This window comes from Ursus arctos, unplaced genomic scaffold (genome assembly GCF_023065955.2).
Source record: "Ursus arctos isolate Adak ecotype North America unplaced genomic scaffold, UrsArc2.0 scaffold_20, whole genome shotgun sequence".
In the NCBI taxonomy this organism is placed as follows: Eukaryota; Metazoa; Chordata; class Mammalia; order Carnivora; family Ursidae; genus Ursus; species Ursus arctos.
This window is the reverse complement of record NW_026622875.1, coordinates 15,622,270-15,645,317: the sequence shown is the minus strand read 5'-3', so window position 1 is coordinate 15,645,317 and position 23,048 is coordinate 15,622,270. Positions and strand designations below refer to the sequence as shown.

The window sequence follows — 23,048 nt, the reverse complement described above, 5'->3', positions numbered from 1 at the left end:
GTTCCCTGTGCCAGGGGTCTTATTCTCCAGCTTTCCATGCTTGTGAGGTTCTTACTGCTTGTGGTTAGTCTTGCCAGGGATTTGGTTCCCGAATGCATCTTCATGGGCCATTATAGTCACCTTAGCTGTGGAAGGTGTGTTTGGGTCATCTTTTGAGTTAGTCGCATCGATGTGGCTGTTCTCTTGGTGTGTCCATAGGACAAGGTGAGCTTAGAATCCTCCTACTCAGCCATCTTCCCAGGAGTGCCCCTGTAGCTCTTTAATGTGTAACTCCTATTCAGGCTGGCTGTCAACAAAGTGGCAGTGCCTTATCCCTTTCTCCTCCTTGGCTGCTACATCACTGCAAAAGTCATGTTCTTGGTCTCCTCAGTGCACACCAGATAACTCAGGGTACAAATATTCTTAAGTCTCTTCTTTTTCGTAATTAAACTGACTGATAAAGTTTGTACTGTTTATGTAACTACTAGCAACAAATGAGAGTCCCAGTTTTTATCATCCCCTCCCCCAAATTTATTTTTATTAATTATTAACTTGCTATTGACATATATTAGATGTCAGTGTCTTGTTTTTGTGTTTCACTAATAGATGATGGCTTCATTAGAAAATTGTCTTTTCAAACATTTGGGTTTATATTTAATATTTGCTAATTTGGTAATAAAATATAGTTAGATATCAGTGCTATTCCTCACTGGGCTTGAGAAACTACTTCATATTAAAGCAAAGCTTTGATAAAAAGCCCAGTCATGTGATAACAGACTTCTTCTGTAAGACACAGTTTCAATGCCCTTTCTAGAATTTGCTCAAAAGTTCACTGACTGCCCTTAGTGAGACATCCCAAAGAACCCAGATTCTTAAATTCCTGTCACATTTCAGTTGTTCGATTAAACTCATGAAAAAATTTAAACAGTTTAAATGAAAACTTTTATGGCCTATGCTTCCAACTGCAAAAACCAACAGAAATTATATCAGAAACAACTACTCTACTCCAGCAGTGCTGAAATTGAAACACAATTATTTATATGCTTATTTATAATATTTTTATTCATTTGGGTTGTACCAGTTATTATTTTAAAAAAACAACAACTATTTTCCAACACATAATTCAAAGCAATGTAAAGTTACCATTGTCCCTAACTGGCATCCTGTAGGGAAGATAACTATCTTTTTCTGTAGCAAAACAGCACATTATGCAGTTAGCACAATAACTCCCATCTCAAAAGTACTCTTTGAAATATTACACATAAAATCTGTTTATCTCCATGCACATGCACCTGTCTTCATTTGTTTAGTTGCCAAAATAAAATACTCCTCAAATGACAGCATGCTTCCAAGTGGGACAGAAATGGTTAACTCTTTCTTTTATAATTGAAACTCATCCTTAAGTGCCTAACTGTAATTATGGAAGAAAAGGAATTTCCTCTGCTTATATACAGAATAATATTTTATTGTAATAATTAGTCATCTTGATTGAAGTGAATTTACATGCGCAGTGTGGATGGCCAGCATGCATTTTAATCCTATTTCCTGTATAAATAGCAATTTAGAGTCGATGACAAGGAGGCAGTATTTCTTTAGTGTTACCAAGTAGAGAACATGTTGTTCACATAATATCCTCTGTCACTTGCCCTTCTTGCAAGGATTACAGCTCTTCCTTGCCTCATTAAAACTCAGGGAACATGCTGATGTAATTTTCAGGCACTCACTGGAGCTTACCATTTTTAATTGAATCAGAATACTTGGACTCAAAATTTTTAAGATTTATTTTCTGCATTTCCAGGCTTATTTTTCTTAGTTATTTGTGCATTTTCTTATCTAATCCACTTATAAAAAACCAGTTTGGCTTTGAACTTAAAATAAGTATTAATTTTCATGACTGAACTTATGGATGGAGGAAAAGGAAAGATGAGGAGAAAAGGAGAAGGGGTGTGAATACAAATATTGCTTTATTCTTGAACTTTTTAAATATGTTTCCTAACAGGGTGGACACCTCGGGGAAAGTGGTCCACTTTTTTCTCCATGATCTCTTTTTGTTCATATGCTACATTTTTATTAATAGTATTGTATTTATTATTACTATTGTTATCAAATATTGAGTAAATAAAAACAAATACATATAAAATATTGTAGGGAATAAAGCACCACATACAATGAATATGCACATCTTCCCCAGTTTAGGAAATGAAATTTTACCATCATTTTTGAAACGCCTAAGGACTCCTCCCTGATCTTACCCACTCTTCTGCTTTCTCATAAATAACCACTTCCCTGAAATTTTAGTTTATTACTTCCTTCTTTCTTCCACATCACTTTACCACTTATGCCACATATATTTATTTCTTTCAATAAGTTACTCTTTAGTTTTTTATAATATGTGTAATTATTATGTTTTCGCTTGCAATTTTGCCTTGTTTTTTGACTATTATATTTCTGGGGTTTATGTATATTGAATTTAGCTATAATTATTCATTTCACTCTTACACAGTATTCATATATAATTTCTACTATTAATAGACACATGGATTATTTTCAGTATTTTGAGTATAAATAGATGCTTTAACCTATGTTGCTGGTACACATGTGCAAATCTTTCTTTAGTGTAGTAGTTCTCACATTTTAGTTCCATAATCACCTGAGCTTATTAAAACATGATTGTTGGGCCTCAACCTCAGTGTTTCTAATTCACTGGGTTAGGCATGGGGCCTGTATTAAGGTTCCCCAGAGAAACAGAACCAACAAAAAATATATAGACATAGATATATATAAGAAAAGATATAGGAATTGACTCACACAGTTAATGAGAATGAGAAGTCCTATGATCCACTGTCTGTAAGCTGGAGAACCAGGATAATTTGCTCCAAGGTGGAAAGCCTGAGAAGGGAAGAAGGGGGAAACTAGGGTAAATTCCAGAGTCTGAAGACCCCATAATCAGAGTTTCCAATATCTGATACCTGAAAGCAGAAAAAGATAGATGCCCCAGCTCAAGAAGAGAGAGGAAATTTGCCCTTCCTCCACCTTTTTGTTCTATTCAGGCCCTCAAGGGATTGAATGACGCACACCCATTTTGGTGAGGCATATCTTTTTAGTCTACTAATTCAAATGCTAATCTCCTCCAGAAACATCCTCACAAATAATGTTTTACTAACTATCTGGGCATCCTTAGCCCCATTTGGATGATAAACAAAATTAACCATTACAGGGCCCCAGATTTTGCATTTCTAACAAGTTCCCAGGTGACACGGACACTACACATCCAAGAAGGAACTTTGAGAACATCTGCTCTAGAGTACATAGTTAGGAGGAGAATTGCTGAGTCATAGAGAAACAGCAATTTCAACTTTATTATATACTTCAATGTTGTTTTCCAACATGTTTATATCAATATAAACTTCTACCACCAGTTTGTATAAATGTTTTGATTTCTCCATATCTTTGTCAATACCTGTTAGTGTATAATTTCTTCCCAAAAGGGGGGATGATATTATTTCCTTGTATTTTAATTTGAATTTTCCTGATTACACAATAGAGTTGAACATATTTCCATATGTTTCTTAGTCATACATTCTTCCTTTTGTTCCTATTCTGTATTTTCCATTGGGTTTTTCTTTTCTTTTTAAGATTTTATTTATTTATTTGACAGAGAGAGGGAACACAAGCAGGGGGAGTGGGAGAGGGAGAACAGGGTTTCCCGCTGAGCAGGGAGCCCGATGTGGGGCTTAATCCCAGGACCCTTGAATCATGACCTGAGCTGAAGGCAGACGCTTAACGACTGGGCCACCCAGGCACCCCTGGGTTTTTCTTTTTCTTACTAATTTATAGAAGTTCTTCTATGGTCTCTTCATGAAGACTCTTACATAACTATTTTTAATACCACCTAATTTAATCTTACAAGATTTAGGAGAAAAGTTGTTTTTACTTTTTATCCTTCTTGACTCATGACTAAACATGGCTTCTTTTTACTGCTTAATACAGACTGATAATAATAATAGAACTATTTATTTAAAACCTGCCTCCACCAAATACTATGTTATCTGATGATGTCTCATTCACTCCATCACTACCTTCAAGTCAAAGCTACAGCTTTGTCTCCTGCACCCCAGTGTTAGCCTCTCCCCCACCCCCACTCCACTTCTCCCTTCTCTTGCTTCTATCCCAGCCTCTCTAAAAGCTATCCCCAGTCAACAGCAAGACTTATCTTTACAAAGCACAAATCAAATCATCTCCTTCTCCGTGTAAATTCCTCAATGTTTTCCCATTATAACACTTAGTATAAAATCTGTATTACCTACCATGAAAACAAGGCCTAGGAAATCTTACTCCATTCTCAGCTCTGCCACTCTCCTCCTAAATCACCAAAGTGTGGCCACCTCTTGCCTGTTCCTGTTTCTCAAATCTGTTCCTCCTTCTCTAAGACATCTCCCCAGAAAGGCCACCCAGACTATCCTACTTAAAGTAGCTCCCTCTCCTACTCTTCAAACTCATATATTCTCTATTCCCAATCTTGCTTTATTTGTCTTCACAGAACTTATCTATATGTGACATTATTTTTGATATTATAATTTTTAATCATCTATCTTTGGCCTCTACTAAAATGTCATCACCAGTGGCTAATAAGATTGTTTTGTTCATCTCAATATTCATCTCAGTATCTCAGTGTCTAGAGGAGTTCCTAATAATGATTATGCTCTCTATAAATATTTATTAAATAAATGAAGACATTAGTCTCACATAATCTTCACAGTCTTTTTAGCTATATAATCCTTGAAGGTAAACACTGGATATTATTCATCTTCACAAACCCAGAATCTTAATACATGATCTACAGCACATTGTAACCACCGATAAAAGTGTCTTAAATAAATTAATAAGGTACACAAGTAGGATTATCATCATTCCAGATATGAGGAAACTGGGAATCAGAATGCTTGGTTAAATAGTCAGGAATCTGTCAGTCTCCAAAGCTATTCCATTGTGCCATGTTCTCTCAACCTGACATCATAGCACACCAATCCATCTACTCATCCCTATTTGCAGTGTCACTGTGGGAACACTACAATTAGGATGAGTAGATGGATTAGGATGGTTCACACCAATAATATAGCCTGCAAAATTTGTGATATCAAAGAGCACTGGAGATGAATTAGAATTCTCAGTTCCCTCAGTTTTTGAGAAAAGGTCTCCCGCCCCCTTCTACAACTTGGAAATTCCTTGAGGTAAAACGATAGTTTCTCATTTACTCAAAAAGCCATGTGCTCTGGTAGTAGTTGGAGAGAATGTTATGTTGATTAATGCTTAAATTTTATTTAGACATACTTCTTGTTTGTAATGGTGATTTGAGTGCAGATGTTTAAATCCTGCCTTTTCCAAGTATCCACTGAAATGACAAACACAAAAATTATTTAGAAGTCTATATAAATCCTAGAAGCAAGCAAAATGGAGCCATATCCACGCCAACAATTTCAGGGACTTTCTTTTAAAAATACTTCAGGCAAGTCCTGATTGAGGTAATTGTTAATTCAATTATGGTTAAGAATATGTGAATAAATATGATATTTAATATAGTAATAAAAGGAATCAAGGTAAAGAAGAAGCAATAATCAAAGAAGAAAAAAATCCCTAAACCAAAGACGAAATTGAAGCCTCAACTCAAAAAAGTTCTTCAAGGGACAGGCTAAAGTTTTCATTTGTTTGTTTTTAATTTCAATACCATATTTAAAAATAAAATCTACATACTCCCAAGCAGAAAAAGTAGGCCTTAAAAACAAAGAATCTATTTTTCATTGGAATTCTCTTCCCAGCATTAAGGACTAAATGCTAGGAAAGAATAGAGCAACGTCTTAAGAATGTGCCACCTACCTAAGGGATGACTTGTAAGTGACAAAAGAAAAATATATATAATAAGAATGTTTGAGAATGATAAAGAAGTGGTATGAAAAACCTGTGGTGAGTAACAAAATTAATGGAATTTCACTTAGGCTTAAGATACCTCAGGATAGTAACAAAATAAAATTTTCCCCAAAAAATCCATAAAGAAAAGAAAGTTTTATAAAATACAAATATAAATCTGGAGATCATCTGAAAAGATCTTGGAGATGATGAGAGAAAAGATGATAAAAACTGTCAAATAATCATCTTATCCAAATGAAAGTTGTGCCAGTGCTGGGCCAATTTTCCCTCAGATCCATTGCTTGCCTTTACTCTGGTCTGCTTTATATTGAAGGGAGGTTTTCCTATAGACTGTGTTTCTAACTGGGGTTAGCATATGAGAAATATCAAAAGGAGATTGGAGGGAGTGATGAAAGGAAAATCCAGGAAGCTTCATCCCCATCTATCTCTGTCTTGAGTGGCATCTCCCACAGCAGTTTCTTCCCCTTCAGGGCCAAGGCCCCCCAGATGGTTCTAGCTTCAGCCAGGCGACCCGGCTAAAGATAAAAATATACTATTGTTAGATGAAAAAGAAGATAGATTATGCCATCTCCCAAAATATAATTATCTAGATGAATATGTTATGACTCAAAATTTAGTATTATGTCTGAAAGTTATCCCTATAAATACAAAAAAATCAATACTATTAAACACAAGAAAATCGATATATTATAATTTATAGCTAGCATTTTATAAAAGCTCTGATCTCTCATTCTAGAAGAGTCTTTTCTTAGCTATTTATCTCTTACAAAAAGACTTATTATATTTCAGGTTATCATTACACTGAGAATATAACATTTCTCTATTAATATTTGTTTTTTGCTTATATTGGTTCCTGATTTTTACTACTATGAAAAATAATACATAATAATGCAATAAGGATCCTTGAATGTATATGTGTGTGGGTGTACAAATCAGTGCAGGTGACTTTATTTTATGGAATGTATTTCCAACAGTGAAATTATTATGTCAAAAATATGTACACTTTAGGGGCACCTGGGTGGCTCAGGAGGTTAAGTGTCTGATTCTTGATTTCAGCTCAGGTCATGATCTCAGTGTTATGAGATCGAGCCCCACATCAGGCTCCATGCTAGGCATGGAGCCTGCTTAAGATTCTCTCCCTCTCCCTCTCCCTCTGCTTCTCCACCCCCTCCCTGTCTAAATACACGTGCACACACACATACCTACAAAAATATGTATAAATTAAAGCTTAACAGACATTGCCAGATCATTTTTCCAAAAGGGTTGAAATTTTTTACCTGACCACCAGCAGTGAATGAAAATATTCCTCTCTTTGTATCCCTAGCACCAGTAGATTTCACTGTACTTTTTAATTTTTGCTATCCTTATAGATAAAAAGAGATATCTAGCTTTTATTTTAATTTGCATCTTCACGGTTACTAAAGAAATACAGAGTCTTTTTTTTTTTTTTAAAGATTTTATTTATTTATTCGACAGAGATAGAGACAGCCATCGAGAGAGGGAACACAAGCAGGGGGAGTGGGAGAGGAAGAAGCAGGCTCATAGTGGAGGAGCCTGACGTGGGGCTCGATCCCGTAATGCCGGGATCATACCCTGAGCCGAAGGCAGGTGCTTAACCGCTGTGCCACCCAGGCGCCCCCAGAGTCTTTTTATATCAGTCATTTGGATATGCAATTCTGTGAACTGTCTTTCATATCCATTTTCTTATTGGGCTGTTTGGTTTTTCATGATAGTTCACAAGAGTTCTTTGTATATTAAAAATTAGGAATTCCCAAAGCGTTTCACTTCATGACACTCATTTGTATGTCATTAGGAGATAAACAGACTTAGGAGTAAATGAATATTTTTACATCATGGGTTAAATAGACTATGAGGCTGCCAGTGACAGTGCTGGACCAGCCTAGGGATTCTAGCTCCCTCCCAGCTGAAAGGAAGCCCAAGAAGGGAAACATCTTGCCAGAGATGTAACCCATATCAGGTCCTGATTGGACCAGATATAATGTCAACAGTTGATATTACAATAAATTTCCAAATTTAGTATTTAAAGACTATGATCTTCACTCATATATTTTTTACATTGTCCAAAATTTTTATGTTTTGTGCTGTGACTTCTAGAGTTCGTGTCTTTTAAGAAATTCCCCTTCACTCTTGAAATTTACTCTAGTTTTTAAAGATTTTCATCCAACATTTTTGCAAATCATGTATGATACACTTAAACACTATTCTTTTTTACATATGAACATTTTAGAAGATGCTAAAGTAAAAACAAGAACATAAGATGCTTTCAACTTCTGAACAATTATACATATTTGTGCTGCCTGAAACAAAATGAACAAGAAAAAAAATTCTCTGAAATACTTTTAGTTGAGCAATAGTTTAATGATATTTTTCAAAGAAAGGAACATGGTGTCATCTAAAAATCCTTTGTATGGGAATTAAGTCCTTGTTCTAGGTGCAGCTCAGTCCCTGCTTTAGCACCCTCTCAGCCTCTCTTGATCTCAGTATCGGCATTGTTAAAGAGGTGTACTGAATTAACATCAGGAACCTTTCTTTCCTTCATTCCACAATTCTACTACTTTGCTCAGAGTTACAGGTTAATCAGTCAGAAGGAAACAAAGGAAACATATTTACTGGATATTGGTGGCATTGCCTTTGGGGAAGTCCATTGAAGATAATTCCCAGTGTTAGAAACTTACATTTATTTCCTCCTCTTTCTTTACGAGAAAATAATATCTTGATGAATGGCTTTTAAGGACTACTTAAGTTCATTGTTGAGGTGACCAAGATTATGGTCCTACCCATGGGATTTCACAATTTACAAAAATTATTACCTTGGGAATATCTGTTAAAAAAAAAAGGAAGTAACAAATTATGGAAAAGCAGGCAACTTTTAGGGGCACTTTGTCAATTCTTTCCATGTTATGCAACAGAATTTCAGGAGTCAGGATCAGGGTTCAAAATAAAATTAGGCATCAAAGCTACACAGTGTAGTTCAAAAGTTAGTTTCTTAAGTGTTAGCGGAACTTGGGCTGATGATCTTTTTTTTTCTTTAAGATATATTTATTTATTTTAGAGAGAGGGGAAGGGAGGGGCAGAGGGTGAGGGAGAGGGAAAGCAGACTCTCCGCTGAGCATGAGCCAGATATGGGGCTTGATCTCACAACCCTGAGATCATGACCTGAGCTGAAACCAAGAGTCTAATGCCCAACTGACTGAGTCACCCAGATGCCCCTGGGCTGATTATTTTAAAGACTGAAATGCTTCTGCAACACAGACCAGAACCCAACCTCATTTACTTCTGATAATATTTCATATTCCTCCATCACTCTTAAAAGTTTACTGATTTTGCAAAGCCAGAATTTATCATTTTTATAACATGACTCAAGAAAAAGGAAAATAGGGCATTATTCCTATAATAAAACTCCTCCCACCAATATTAGCATCTGAACAAAGTCTTACTATAATCATAGATGAGTTGTCTCTCCTTTCTTTTCTGTTCAAGACATATTTTATCTACTTCTTTTTTTATATATATATTTTATTTATTCATTCGACAGAGATAGAGACAGCCAGCGAGAGAGGGAACACAAGCAGGGGGAGTGGGAGAGGAAGAAGCAGGCTCATAGTGGAAGAGCCTGATGTGGGGCTCGATCCCAGAATGCCGGGATCACGCCCTGAGCCGAAGGCAGACGCTTAACCGCTGTGCCACCCAGGCGCCCCTATTTTATCTACTTCTAAAGGATCTTTCTTAGATATCTGTCCAAGTGAAATTCATTTAAGCAACGTGACACAAAGAGTAGCTATAACAAACCTCCATATACCTGAAATAGGAGAAGGTTTTGTTTTGTTTTGTGGACTTGGAGGGATGAAAATGACTCTCTTTACATACGTAATTTTACCTAAATTGGATCATATCAAATAGACTGAGGCATTCTAAGTGAAAAACTTTAAATATATTGTCTTGGTTTTTTCCTCCTCCTTTTCACTTCCCCTTACCTCAAATATGACCAATCCCCTCCAAGATAATACACGTTGATACTGTGTATATGTTCCATTTTGTTTTTACTTTTATCTATGTTCATATAAATATGTATACACACATGCATGTACAAATTTGCATACATTTGAATATACACAAATATCATCACATAGAAATAGATACAAATGTCCTAATTTTGTAAAGAATTTTGTTTCTTGCTTAATTCTAAGAATTGACTTCATTTTCTAGATTTTGCCACTATTAACAATGCTAAGGCACCATCTTTGAACATATATATATTCTTATGTTTACTTCTTCTATCTCTATAGGATAGACTCCCAGGATTAAGACTGCTTGGTCAAAGAGTTATTTTTGTGTAGTTTAATACACAAAATAATAAATATGTATTTATTTTGTATAATATACATATAATGTATAATAAAATACATCACGTGGCGTGTGGGTGGCTCAGTCATTAAGTGTCTGCCTTCGGCTCAGGTCATGATCCTAGCGTTCTGGGATTGAGCCCCACATCAGGCTCCCTGCTCAGCGGGAAGCCTGCCTCTCCCTCTCCCACTCCCCCTGCTTGTGTTCCCTCTCTTGCTGCCTCGCTCTCTGTCAAATAAATAAATAAAAATCTTTAACAAAAAAATCAAAGTATATTTTTCATTTTTTATATATATTGCCAAATTGCTTTCCCCCCAAAACCTGGAAACTCACAATTTGACCTTCTTTCACCATTATTGTGAGCACTAGGTATTACAGCTTTAAAATGTTTTCCAATCTAAGCATTCAAGATCTCATTATCAATTTAATTTGTACTCCTGAACTACTAGTGAAGCGAACAATCTTTCCATGTTTGGTGTCCACTTAGATTTGCTCTTCTCTGAACTGCCTCTTCCTATTCTTTGACAAAATTCCCATTGGTTTGTAACTTTTCTTTTTTCTTTTCTTTTTTTAAAGATTTTATTTATTTGTCAGAGGGAAAGAGCGAGAGAGAGAGAGAGAGAGAGAGAGAGAGCACGCGCACAAGCAGGGGGAGGGGCAGGCAGAGGGAGAAGCAGGCTTCCTACTGAGCAAGGAGCCTCATGGCTGAACTCTATCTATCCCAGTACCTTGGGATTATGCCCAGAGCTGAAAGCAAATGCTTAACCAACTGAGCCATCCAGGTGTCCCGGTTTGTAACTTTCCTTATAGAATTCTTAAAATAATGTTGGATAAATTTCAATCCTTTGACTGTCATCTGTTTTGCAAACTTTTTTCCCCAAAACTACTATTTACCTGTTGACATAGCTAACATTTCATCTTTCAAGTTTTTTTAAAATATTGTCAATCTTTTTTATATCTTTTTAAATGACTTCTGAATTTCTAGTCTTGGTTAAGAAGATCTCTCTAACTTCAAGCTGTATATATAGCTTCCTCGATTTTTTGTAAGATATTTATTGTTTAATTTGTACATGTAAGTGTGAATCCATTTGGAGTGTGTTTTTGGCAATAATGTGAAATGGACAAAATTTTACTTATTTTTTTTTTCATTTGGAAGCCACTTTTGCCACATCATTTGTGCTTGTGCTATCCCATTCGGTGGAAACTCTACCTTTGTCAGATTTGAATTTTCATTTATGCCTCAATCTATTTCTGGATTCTTTATTTCATTCCACTGGTCTATTTGCTTATTCCCATGGGCTACCACTCATTTGATTATAATGGCTTAATAATATGTTCTGGATCTATAAATAATGGCTCCCCTTATTCTTCATCTATATATATTTTTTGAGTATAGTTGACATACAATGTTACATTAGTTCCGGGTGTACAACATAGTAATTCAACATCTCTATATGTTATGCTATGCTCACCATACATGTAGCTATCATCTGTCACCATACAATGCTATTATAGTATTATTGACTATATTCCTTATGCTTTATCTTTTATTCCATGACTTATTCATTCCTCAAAAAAGTAAAAATAGAAATATATGATCCAGTAATTTCACTATGTGGTATTTACTCAAAGAAAATGAAAACACTAATTTGAAAAGATATATGTACCCCAATGTTTATTACAGCATTATTCACAATAGCCAAGATATGGCTGAATCCATCAATAGATGAGTGGATAAATATGTGGTATATATTCTTCACTGCCTTTTACAAGTTTCTTGGCACTGCCTTTTACAAGTTTCTTGGCTATTGATGACTTTATTATTCTATGTGAAATTCAAGATCATTTTATTTATTTATGAAAAATACTCAATATTTCTTAGGATTTATAGAGAAAGAGCATTTTTAGTATATACATTTCTCAAGAAGGTAATTTTGATTTTAGTTTTAGTTGTCTTTTCCTTATGCTCACTGGAAAAACTCGGGAGATGACTTTATTTGAAGTATGAAGCACATTATAAATCTTTGGAATAATTCTGGCAAAGTGACATTTATTCCTCTGTGTACACATAAGAAAAGAAGGTTAAATTTCCATAGAAAACAAAAAGGAAAAGATTTAGTTTTATTACTCTTTGTATATCAAAAGAAAAATGGAGGAAAAAAAAGTGGAGAAAAATGTATTTTTCCTTATTTTCATAATTTACATACATTATCTTATACCCTTTCTTGCTGTGGTCTGGCATAGTTTACTGTAAGGTGTAGCAATATACATTTAAGATATATTTCAGCCTGAGATACTTGACCAAATACTTGTACAAAGGAAATCCTATCATTTGACACATCTGTTCTGAGGGCAAGTAAGAGTATCTTCATTTCTAATTTTCATTAAGATTATATATATTTATTTCTTTTTTATATTTTTCAAAAGATTTTATTTATTTGAGAGAGAGCTAGAGTGAGAAAGCACAAGCAGGGGGGGAGTGGCAAAGGGAAAGAGAGAAGCAGGTTCCTCGCTAAGCAGGGACCCAGATGTGGGATGGTGACCTGAGCCAAAGGCAGACGCTTAACCAACTTAGCCACCCAGGTGCCCATTTATATTTATTTCTTAAAAAGCTTTTGAGTTTTGTGATACTTTATATCTGGAATAAAACGAAATTTAATTGAATATCTTTTTTGGTTTAATGGAAAGGGCAAAGGTTTGGCATTTTACAGATTTGAATTCAAATCCTGATTCAACTGTGTGACTTTTGGCCAAGTTATGTTAACATTCTGAGCTTCAGGTTCTTCACCTAGAAAATAATGCTAACTTTAGAAACTGTTTGCATAATTGCAAGAACTAAATGGAACTAAAAGATCTAATACAGTGCCTGACAACCATCGAGTTCTGAATACTACTACCAATGCTATAGGTAGGACTATATAAAGCTTTATTTATTACAATTTTACACTGTATCTATATCTATTATCCTTACAAATAAGGCCTTATTTCTTCCTAATAGGACCATATAATTTGATTTTTAAAACCCATTAACTCTTTAATTCAAGATAAATATACTGAGCACTAATTATGAGTCACATACTATCCTGCACACTGAGGATATGGAGGTAAATTAGATAGGTGGGCTCCTTTTTCTGGTGTAGCTTACCATTTAATGATAAAATATATATAAACAAAGAAATAATAAAAATAATTAGGTTACAAAAAGCATTATAAATGAAATAGCATGATGTGACACAGTAACTCAGTAATGTGCAGCAGTTACATGTTTGAAAGCTCCATTTGAACAATTTTTAAATGTTCAATATACCTATGCTATTTTATTTCAAGTGTGAGCTAAATATTTTACAATGTGACAATGCAATATTTTTCAAACTGAAAAATAAAGATCTCCTTTAAAGAAACTGACTAAATAACTCATAATTAATACAGCAGTTACTTAATGGGTACTTCAATTCACAAAATATTTTGGGAAACCAATTATTTTCTAATTACATAGTAGGTGTATAGCCATACAATTAGGTCCTAGAAATACAAATATTTAGAAACTCAGGCCATGTCCTCAATATCCATAACTATAACAATGTGATTAAGACTATATTAGGGATTTATAAAGGAACACAGGATCCCAGAGAAAACATTTTTACTTATACTTCCAGAATTTTAATGAAAACTCTTCTCTTATGAGAGGTCCATTCCACCCTTAACTGCCAAACCCGGATCCTTGGAGTAGGACTGAATAAATTGAACATCTCTTTTCTTTTTTATGTCTTTGTATGCCTTTTTAAATATCATTTTTATTCCTTGTCTAATGCTAAAATGAAGAAATTTGTTTGAAAACAAGCTCTTGGAAGAGGCCCTGACTTCAGAGCTCATTCCCTTTCACTTGGAGAGATGAGAAGAAGTTGCCTTCATCAAATCCAAAAAAAAAAACCAAAAAACAAAAAAACAAAACCCAAAACAAACAAACAAACAAGCAAAAACCTTACTGCTTGATCCAAATCTGCTCCTCCTCACATAGTCTCTATTTTAATCAGGAAATCACTATTCATTTACCTAAACCAAACATCATACTTGAGTTTCCTTTTGTACTGCTACTGCCCATATACCATTATTCACCAGTGTCTCCTGAGTCCCATCTCCTCTGGCATTCTCATGGCAGCTGCTTCAGATTACATCCCTACTATCATCTTTATCTAGGATTATAGCAATGGCTGTCTAACTATTCCCCCACATCATCAGTCCATACTTTACAGTCTATTAGAGCTAAATTTAATGGCAAAATGAGAATGGTATTACCCTAACCATTACCTCCATAAAAAAAAAGAAATAATCCAAACTTCTATCATGTCTTATTTCTGGCTATATCACCCATTATTGCAGGATACCCCAGACTCTCACTTTTGCAAGGAATGTTCTTCACTCCCTTAACCATCTGAAAAACTCAGACCTTAAGATAGTGTTTAAGTATCACCTCCTTTGGGATGTCTTCCTCATAGTCCCATACTGAGGGTGCTTCCTTTGCGTTAGATCGCACATATATTGCACATTATATTATAACACATTGATTTATCGGTACTTTTCACTGGCTCAACCTCTGGACCGTGTGCTCTTTGGGAACTATGCCTTAGACATTTGGATATCTAGTACAATGCTTGCTAGAAAAAAAAAAATTCCTGACTCATCACCTAACTTGAAAGTCCATTCCAATACGAAAATTCACACATAGACAACTCATACTTTGACCTTTGGAATAAGTTACCAATTACCAAATAGGAGAAAATGGTCTTCAGTTGGTCTTGCTCCAGACCGTGAAGACAGTAATTTTTGCCATCACTAGAACCAATGGAATCGGTGAAATAAGCCTTCCAAATTTGAGACAATACCTGTAATATGAAGAAGCAACTACTAGATAGTAACATATAGTAAGATGGTACGTAATGGAGTTTTCTAATAAACTACAATTTCCCAAATGGGGTTTCAATTAAAAATTCTGTTTAAGGATATTAACCTCCTTAACTGTATAACAAATTATTTTTGAATATTTAGTAAAAATAGTATCATGCTGACTTTACATATATGATCACAGTCCATATCTTTTCATTCTTTTTGAGATAAAAGGAAGCCAAGAACATAGATGCACACATTTTTGCAAGTTCTTAGATGGAAAATCAATCTTGGTGAAATGTGTATTGAGTTATTACCAAGAAAATGACTTACTGGTCCATATTCGTGGGAGAGGGACTCTATGTTTTGTGCTCTTTTCATCACATTAAGGTCAGGGGAAAATGGAAAAACATAAGTTCTCATAAGTCTACATCTACATCTACAATATGAGGATTTTCTCAGGGAAGAAGTTAGGAAATACTGCAGAAGGCAAATACAATGAATAAACATACTTTAATGTGCCTATTATTTCCCAGAACTTGAGTGGTCATATCCAGGAACAACCCAATAATGTGAGCAATATACTTTCAAATGGAGAAAGAACAAAATGTTGTGCTGAGTAATTTCCTCTATTTTATTTTTATAAAATCTGTTCTTTCATTATACATTTCATCTTAAATATTAATTTCTTCCTGTGTCTAAAATGTTCACTATATTACAACTTTTTCTCTTTGTCTCTTTAATCTATCAGAATGAGACACTACCTTATTTAGAATATCCTCTTGTGCTTTCCTATTTTTAGTCAAAAAACATTTCTCTCCCCATTAAAAGGAAAAACAAATCCTAAACCTTCTAACATCTCTAACAAATCCACTTATGGTCCACTGGCTACCACAGTTTGGAAAACTTTTATATCAATATGTTCCTTTTTTAATCAAAAGGAGGGATAGGGGGAAAAGAACAATTAATAAATCAAACTTCTTTGATAATGAATTGCTATTTTAAAAATACCAGGACATACACTGGCCCAAGCACCACTGGCTTCCCAAACTCCCACTAAACTTGTAAATAAGGACCTTGTTATTTCACCTTTATTTATTCTATGTGGGTGAATAGTCCCTACCTGCATCAGGCATCATGCTCAGAAAGAACTAGCATGTTTACAGTAGACACTTCTGACTTAGGTTAAATGTTTTATTTTATTTTCTTTCAGATATTTATTGTTACAAAAAATTGTGCCAACTCAGTGTACATTATCAACAGAATGTTTATAAGAATAAAAGTCAATTTAATTGGGCAGGGTGGGGCTGTGGAACTGGTATTTTTAAGTCTTTCGGGTGATTTTAGTGAGGAATCAGATGGGGAATCTCTTCTCTATAGAAAAGAGCTTTGTAGATGGCGAAGTTGTGTGTTGAAGTACTTAACGTGGTTAGGATTGTTTTTCTGTTGTTGTTTTGTTTTGTTTTCTTGCCTCAAAACCAACTGGTTTCATGTCATATCAAAGGCTCTTAGTATAACAAACAAATGATGTTTTAAAAAATTGAGGTTATGTTTCATGATGGCAACTGACAGTGACGGTCCGCATTAGTTACTATGAAGGCATTTTTAAAGAGGGACATGGAGCAGAGGCTTCGAACTATATTTCACAATGGAATTTTAATTTAAATTGCACTTATTCTAATTACATTTGACATACATATCCTGTTACAACATTTGCTTCTTGTTCCATTTTAAGTATTAATAAGTTTCAGATCTTTGTAAACAACTCTTACAATAAGTAATAATTATACTGAAATAGCTGAAATAAATATTTCTGTAGAAAAAATATTTACTTTTCTGAAATATCTGCATTTTTACCACAAAGCATTAGGAGTAGGAATTAAATTGAAATATTCTTAAACTGCTCCCTTTGAAAATTCTGTCTTTAGCAGTTTCTCTAAAATGTGTTTTTACAACATATATCCCTCTTTAGTTACAATCAGAATAATTACTTCCTCACATTTATCTCTTTGAATGATCAACTCAACAAACATTTATTGGCTACCCACCTGTAGAAGACAGTTTCTGATGTATTTTTTAATTACTTGAAATACAATATCCTGTGAAAGGATGAGTTAACAAAAAGTGAATCAGTCCAGCTCACAAGGAGTTATTTCTTCTTGTTTACTATTTTAATCAGCACTATTAGAGAAAATGCCTATGTAGATCTGAAGTTTAAAAATGAGTTAATAAAGGAAATAAAATTCTGAAGTTTGAGATATTTTGATATCTCAAATCTGAGATTTGATTCACATTAGATGCAATGTTCTATGCATTATTATATTCAAACTAAAACATGAGTGTAATTTACCACTTTAATATTAAGACAGAAAACAAAAAAATTTTTTCATCTCCTTCCTTCCTTCCTTCTTTCCTTATGTGAGTTTATGTATTTATATTAGGTGGGTATTTATTTATGCATTAATTCAGTAAAATTAACACCAATTCCTTACCAGAAACTGTGCTAGGCATGGAAATTAAGGAGAAAGAAGGAGTGATAAAAACAGGCAAAATCAATTTTGAAATATATTATCTTTGCACACTTTAAATATAGAGCTTTAGTGGACACAGTGAGCTGGTACATATGCCTTTTCAGTCAAGGACAATTTCAAAATAATAATAAAGTTACCTGTCTCAGTTAATTTTCTTTAACTAAACAGCAAATCAAAAAGCACAGGATTACACATACTTATCAAATACTTTTGCATCTTCAACTCATCCCTAACCTATTTAGAGGACCAATCTGTAGTTATGAGAAGAAGGAGGAGGGGGAGGAAGGGGGGGAGGAAAAGAAAAGAAAAGAAGATTATAACTTCTGTTCATGGCAATAGGACAGACTACATAAGCTGAAAACCTTCAAACAAACAGATTTTCAGGAAATCTGGAAAAGTATAAAATAATTCTTGTTAAAGAAATGGTTGATCTATAAGAAAATAAAGGAACTCCCCAGGGGGTGATATCAAAGAGAAAAATAAACTCCAGAGAGATGAGAACAAATGAATGGACAATTTTCTAGAAAGATACAATTTAACATTTATACTCCATATGGTGCTTAAAAACCAAATCAGTAATTAAAAACTTCCCCCAAAAGAAAACTTTTTGCCTAGATTTACAGGTGAGTTCTGCCAGACATTGAGGGAATAGACAATCCCAATTCTATCAAACTAATTCCAGTTAAGTGAAATATAGAGAAATATTCTTTAATCATTTTATGAAGCTTCTATAATTTTGATACCAAACTACATAACTATAGGATGAAAAAAGAACAGACCAATCTCACTAATTAACAAGGATGCAAGTATACTAGATCCACTATTAGCAAATGAAATCCAGCTAAGAATATAGAAAATAATACATGATAACCCAATTAGGTTCATACCGAACAGAAAGATGGGATTATCACTTAAAATGCAATTAAAAGAATTCATCACATTAATAGGTGATGGAAAAAAATGATAATTTCAATGGATTTAGAAAAAAACATTTAATAAAATTCAGCATCTATACATCAGGTTTAATAATTAGCAAGCAAAAATTATAAAGGCAACTACCCAAAAATCTATAGCAAAATGTATGCTTGATGATGAAATAATGAATCATTCTCTTTAAAGTAAGGAAAAGGATAAGACACTCCTTTTATTCCTCATTGTACAGTAGATCCAAGGCAGCATGACTGGAGTTTTAAATGAAGATCTTAAGAAAGGCTATTCCAGACATATGGGAAGAATTGCAAAAAGGCACGGATGTGTGAAAAGTATGAAGCCATTTCAATACAGTTGAAATATAAATTGTGAGAGAGGAGGAGAGGGCAATGAAAGGAGACAAGACTAGAAATGTAGACAGGAACCTGGTCTCATAGACATTTGGGTTGAGATTGGGTTTTATTTTATAGATGATAAGGAGCCAATTTCAAGCCAGAGAATAACGTATCCAGATGGTAACAAGGAGGACTATTTGAAAGGGCGAAAGATTAAAATATTTTTTTACTCAGGTAGGGTGAATCCAGACTTTGTCTCCACCTTGTATCCCCAGTGCCTCCAATATGTCTGACATATAGAATGTACTCAAAAAATACTTGTCAATAATTGAACACTGTGAACAGGAAAATAAGGACACGCAGAGGAGTGGACAGTTTTTAAAGACAGGAAAAGTTAGCATTTTCAGGATTTGGTGATCCATTGAATCACCAAAGAGAATGATATGAGTATGAATCGAAGATGCTAAATATTCTGGTCTGGGTAAGTGGTAGAACCATGATTGAGAGAGGAAATAAAGTAGGAGAATCTGATTTGAGGCATGAAAGACAGGTTCCATTTTTGTCAGACTGAATTTGAAATGCTTGTGGGATACCCAAGGGAAGAAGTTCCAGGGAAGGTGGAAATAAGCCTCTGGAGTAAAGGAAAAGAAGTCTCAGCTAACAACATATATGTGTAAATGTTCAGTAATTGCTTCAAGGTCCCAAGTCAGTAATTCTGGATGTTAGAAAAGATGAGATTCTCTAGTATAAAGTAAAAATGCCTGCCTTTCTTGTTCAGTGAAAATGTTCCACATTGCTCACAAGGAAATGTCAATACTTTGAGGTTTTATTGCTTTGGGTAGGGGTTGGGGGTGGGGGGTGGGGTTGTTTGTTTGGTTTGGGTTTTAGCAGACATTGACCACTACCCACCCACCTACCCATCCATTCCCAAACACACTGAAACAGAATATTTTAATGAAAAATGCTTGCCTGAAGCCACCCGATAACCTTACTGAAATTTGCTTCTTTATCTAAAGTGATGAGAACCAGAAATAGCACTGGAGCATAACTGAGCCATTGGATTATTGGATCTGTGCTGTGAAAACAAATACAACCAATATCAACCCAAGTGATTTCTGAAGTCCCAACTCCCTGCCTAATATTTTGATAACTTCTCCTCAAATATCTTGAAATCCACAAAATCATTTGTAATTGAAGCACCTTTGTCAAATCCTTCACTTTAGAACAGTTTTTTTGAATTATAAAATTAAAATGAAAGTAATCTTCCCTCAGTTGGAAGAAGGATAGATTGCATATGAAACAAGATTTTCTCAAGGACCTATGGTACAAAAGCAAATAAACAAGTGTTCATCTATTTGGAAATGTAGATGACCTTGAGTACATCTTGACAACCCTAAGTCCTATTCATTCTTCTGTTTTCATCTTTCATCTCCTTCACCAAACATCATGTACATAACTAGGTTCTTACAGGATTCTCTGTGTAATCAAGGAGACCATTCTATGATGACACTTTGCTTTATTTCAGTTGTAACGGCTAATCAGAATCATAGGCATCTGAAATCAGCCCCATTCCATACATTTGAGATGCTGCTGTCTGTAGTAACAGGGGATGAAGTCAGTTAAATGTTCTGGGTATCCCTCTTGCATTCCGCTTAGACATTTAACTCAACCCCAGCTGGGTTTTGTAAATATCTGTCCTCAAAATTAGCCATCTGTGACCTCTCAGTCTCAGTTCATAAAATTGGGTTAACACATGTGGACATGCCTTTTTAAAAAAAAAATCTTTATCTCCATGTTACCTTTCCAGAGGCTTTATAACAATTGTACATCTCTTTTCCCTTTTTTTTTTTCTCTAAACAGCAAGTCAGGTTGTTTTTTTAAAAAATAGTAATGAAGTACTTTAGCATAACGATATACACATGGTGGGAAAATAAACATTTCTCATGATTAAACTAGAATTCACAGTCCAAATAAACAGAGATGTACAAAGTTCATTGAGAGTTATTTGATACCAATCTTTTGCAGTCTACACTTCAGCTGTGTGACTATCATTTATATTTGTGGTTACTGAACAATATGCACTGAGGAGGACATAAAAACCTATTTGTGGATACTTATATAAGGCCTATCAAGAAATTACCTTGGTGTTTGACTTCTAAGCTACCTTTAGGAAATGCAAAAATTAAAAATGAATATAAAGAATAACATGTTAATGTGGAAGTTTACGCAAAAACATCAAAGAAAAATTGAGATAGTAATCAATAGTTATGTTCAGAGGGAGGGAGAAAAAAGGAGAGAAAAGACTGAAACAGCACGAGCGTGAATGAGAGAGAAAGGTGAAGAAAAGATATTAAAAGGCAGTAGCTTTATTGTACAAGTAGAAATGAGTTACCTTAGCAAAGGAGATACAAAATGTAAAAGGCACAAGGAATATAAATGATATAAAAACATATTACTATTTCAACCTAAATTTACAGTAAAACCTGAAGTCACCCTAAGTCATTCAGAACATTCCTAGCATTTGATGACTGAATGCGGAGGTGGGGTGGGTGATTACACTAAAAGGCAACAGTTAAAAGCATTTGGTTTCTTGTTTACATTTCCTTTTTTTCCTTGTCTTTACATTTCAGGTAGAATATTAGAGTAAAATATCAGAAAATGTGAAAGCAAGACTGCTGAACAACTCTTAACCCTTAAGAATAGAAACAAGATCAATGAGGATTTTAATAACTAAATTAGATTCTGATATATTGTTTTAAGTGAGAAAATATTGAGAAAATGTTAACACTAGTAAATGCACATACAATGTTCGCTCAATAGACATTTTTGTTTTAAATCAGCAGAAAATAATTACTAACACCAGAGTCTGGATTGTTACAATAGCCTCCAATCTAGTTTTCCAATGCCAATAACCACCTGTCCTTAGTCTGCTGTGGGCCTTTTAAATTTAAGGGATCACATACTCCCCTATTCAAAACCCACCAGCATAAAAGGCAAGGTCAATCCCACCCTTCAGGATCCAGCCTCTGCCCCTGTTACCTAATCCCTGATTACTCCCATCCTGGCTCAATCCCACCCAGCCACATTGGCCATAACCATTCCTCAAACCCTCCACCCACGTTCGTGCCTGAGGCCTGTGCATCTGCTATTTCCCCACCTACAACAATCTTTCCTCAGATACACTTGTTATTTTCCATAGAAGCTTTCCCTAACCACCCTGTTTAAAATACCAATCCCTCCCTTCTTTCTCCCCTCCTCTGCTCTACTCATCTCCATACCACATAAGTCATATTTTATTTGTTTATTGGTTTGTTTCACATAGAATAGTACCTATTACATAGTGGACACTCAATACGTATTTTTGTTAATGAATACTCCAAATATCAATGAATTGCCAATTGCCTACCCTTATATAATACTTGGTATATGCCAGGCCTATTTAAGTTTTTGTTTTGTTTGCATGTATTAGCCCATTTAAATCCTCATAAGAACTCTGTGAGATAAAGTTGTACTTTAAACATTAAGTTCTATTGTCCTTTTTTTTTCTACATCCACCCCAGCAACCAGCAACGAAACTAATCCCATTTTATAGTCAAGAAAACTGAGGTACAGAAATTTTAGCTGTCTTGTCCAAGGGTACAGAGCTAGTAAGTGGTACAGCCAGGATTCCAACCCAGGCAGTCAGCAGAGAGCTCCATGTTCTTAACCACTAAGTTCCACTGCCTCTACATGAACGAATGGATAAAGGCAACCAAAACACCTGACATTTGTGCAGTGCCTTGTGATTTTCAAAATCTGTTCATACATATGATTCCATATGGAATACAGGGGAAGTACAGTGCCTTTGTTATTTTACTAGTAAAATATATAAAAAAATAATAAATAGTATATTTTCTCAAGGGAAAAAGATGGCGGAGGAGTAGGGGACCTTTTATCAGCTGGTCCCCTGAATCGAGCTGGATATGTACCAGACCAGCCTGAACACTCACGAAATCAGCCTGAGACGCAGGAAGATACATCTGGATCTCTACAAACGAACATCTCCAGCGCTGAGTATTGAGGTACAAAGCAGGAAGCCATGAATCTGGGCACAGATATT

The 23,048-nt window shown here is 34.8% G+C and overlaps 1 long non-coding RNA gene across 1 annotated transcript in view; it reads right to left on the bottom strand.

Annotated features, from left to right (window-relative positions):
• Positions 1-2,784: 2,784 nt before the first annotated feature.
• Positions 2,785-23,048, bottom strand: part of LOC130544384 (uncharacterized) — a 267,115-nt gene continuing 246,851 nt past the window's right edge. The window contains exon 3 of the long non-coding RNA XR_008960623.1: positions 2,785-2,868. This is a non-coding gene — a long non-coding RNA (uncharacterized LOC130544384). The remainder of the gene's footprint in view (positions 2,869-23,048) is intronic.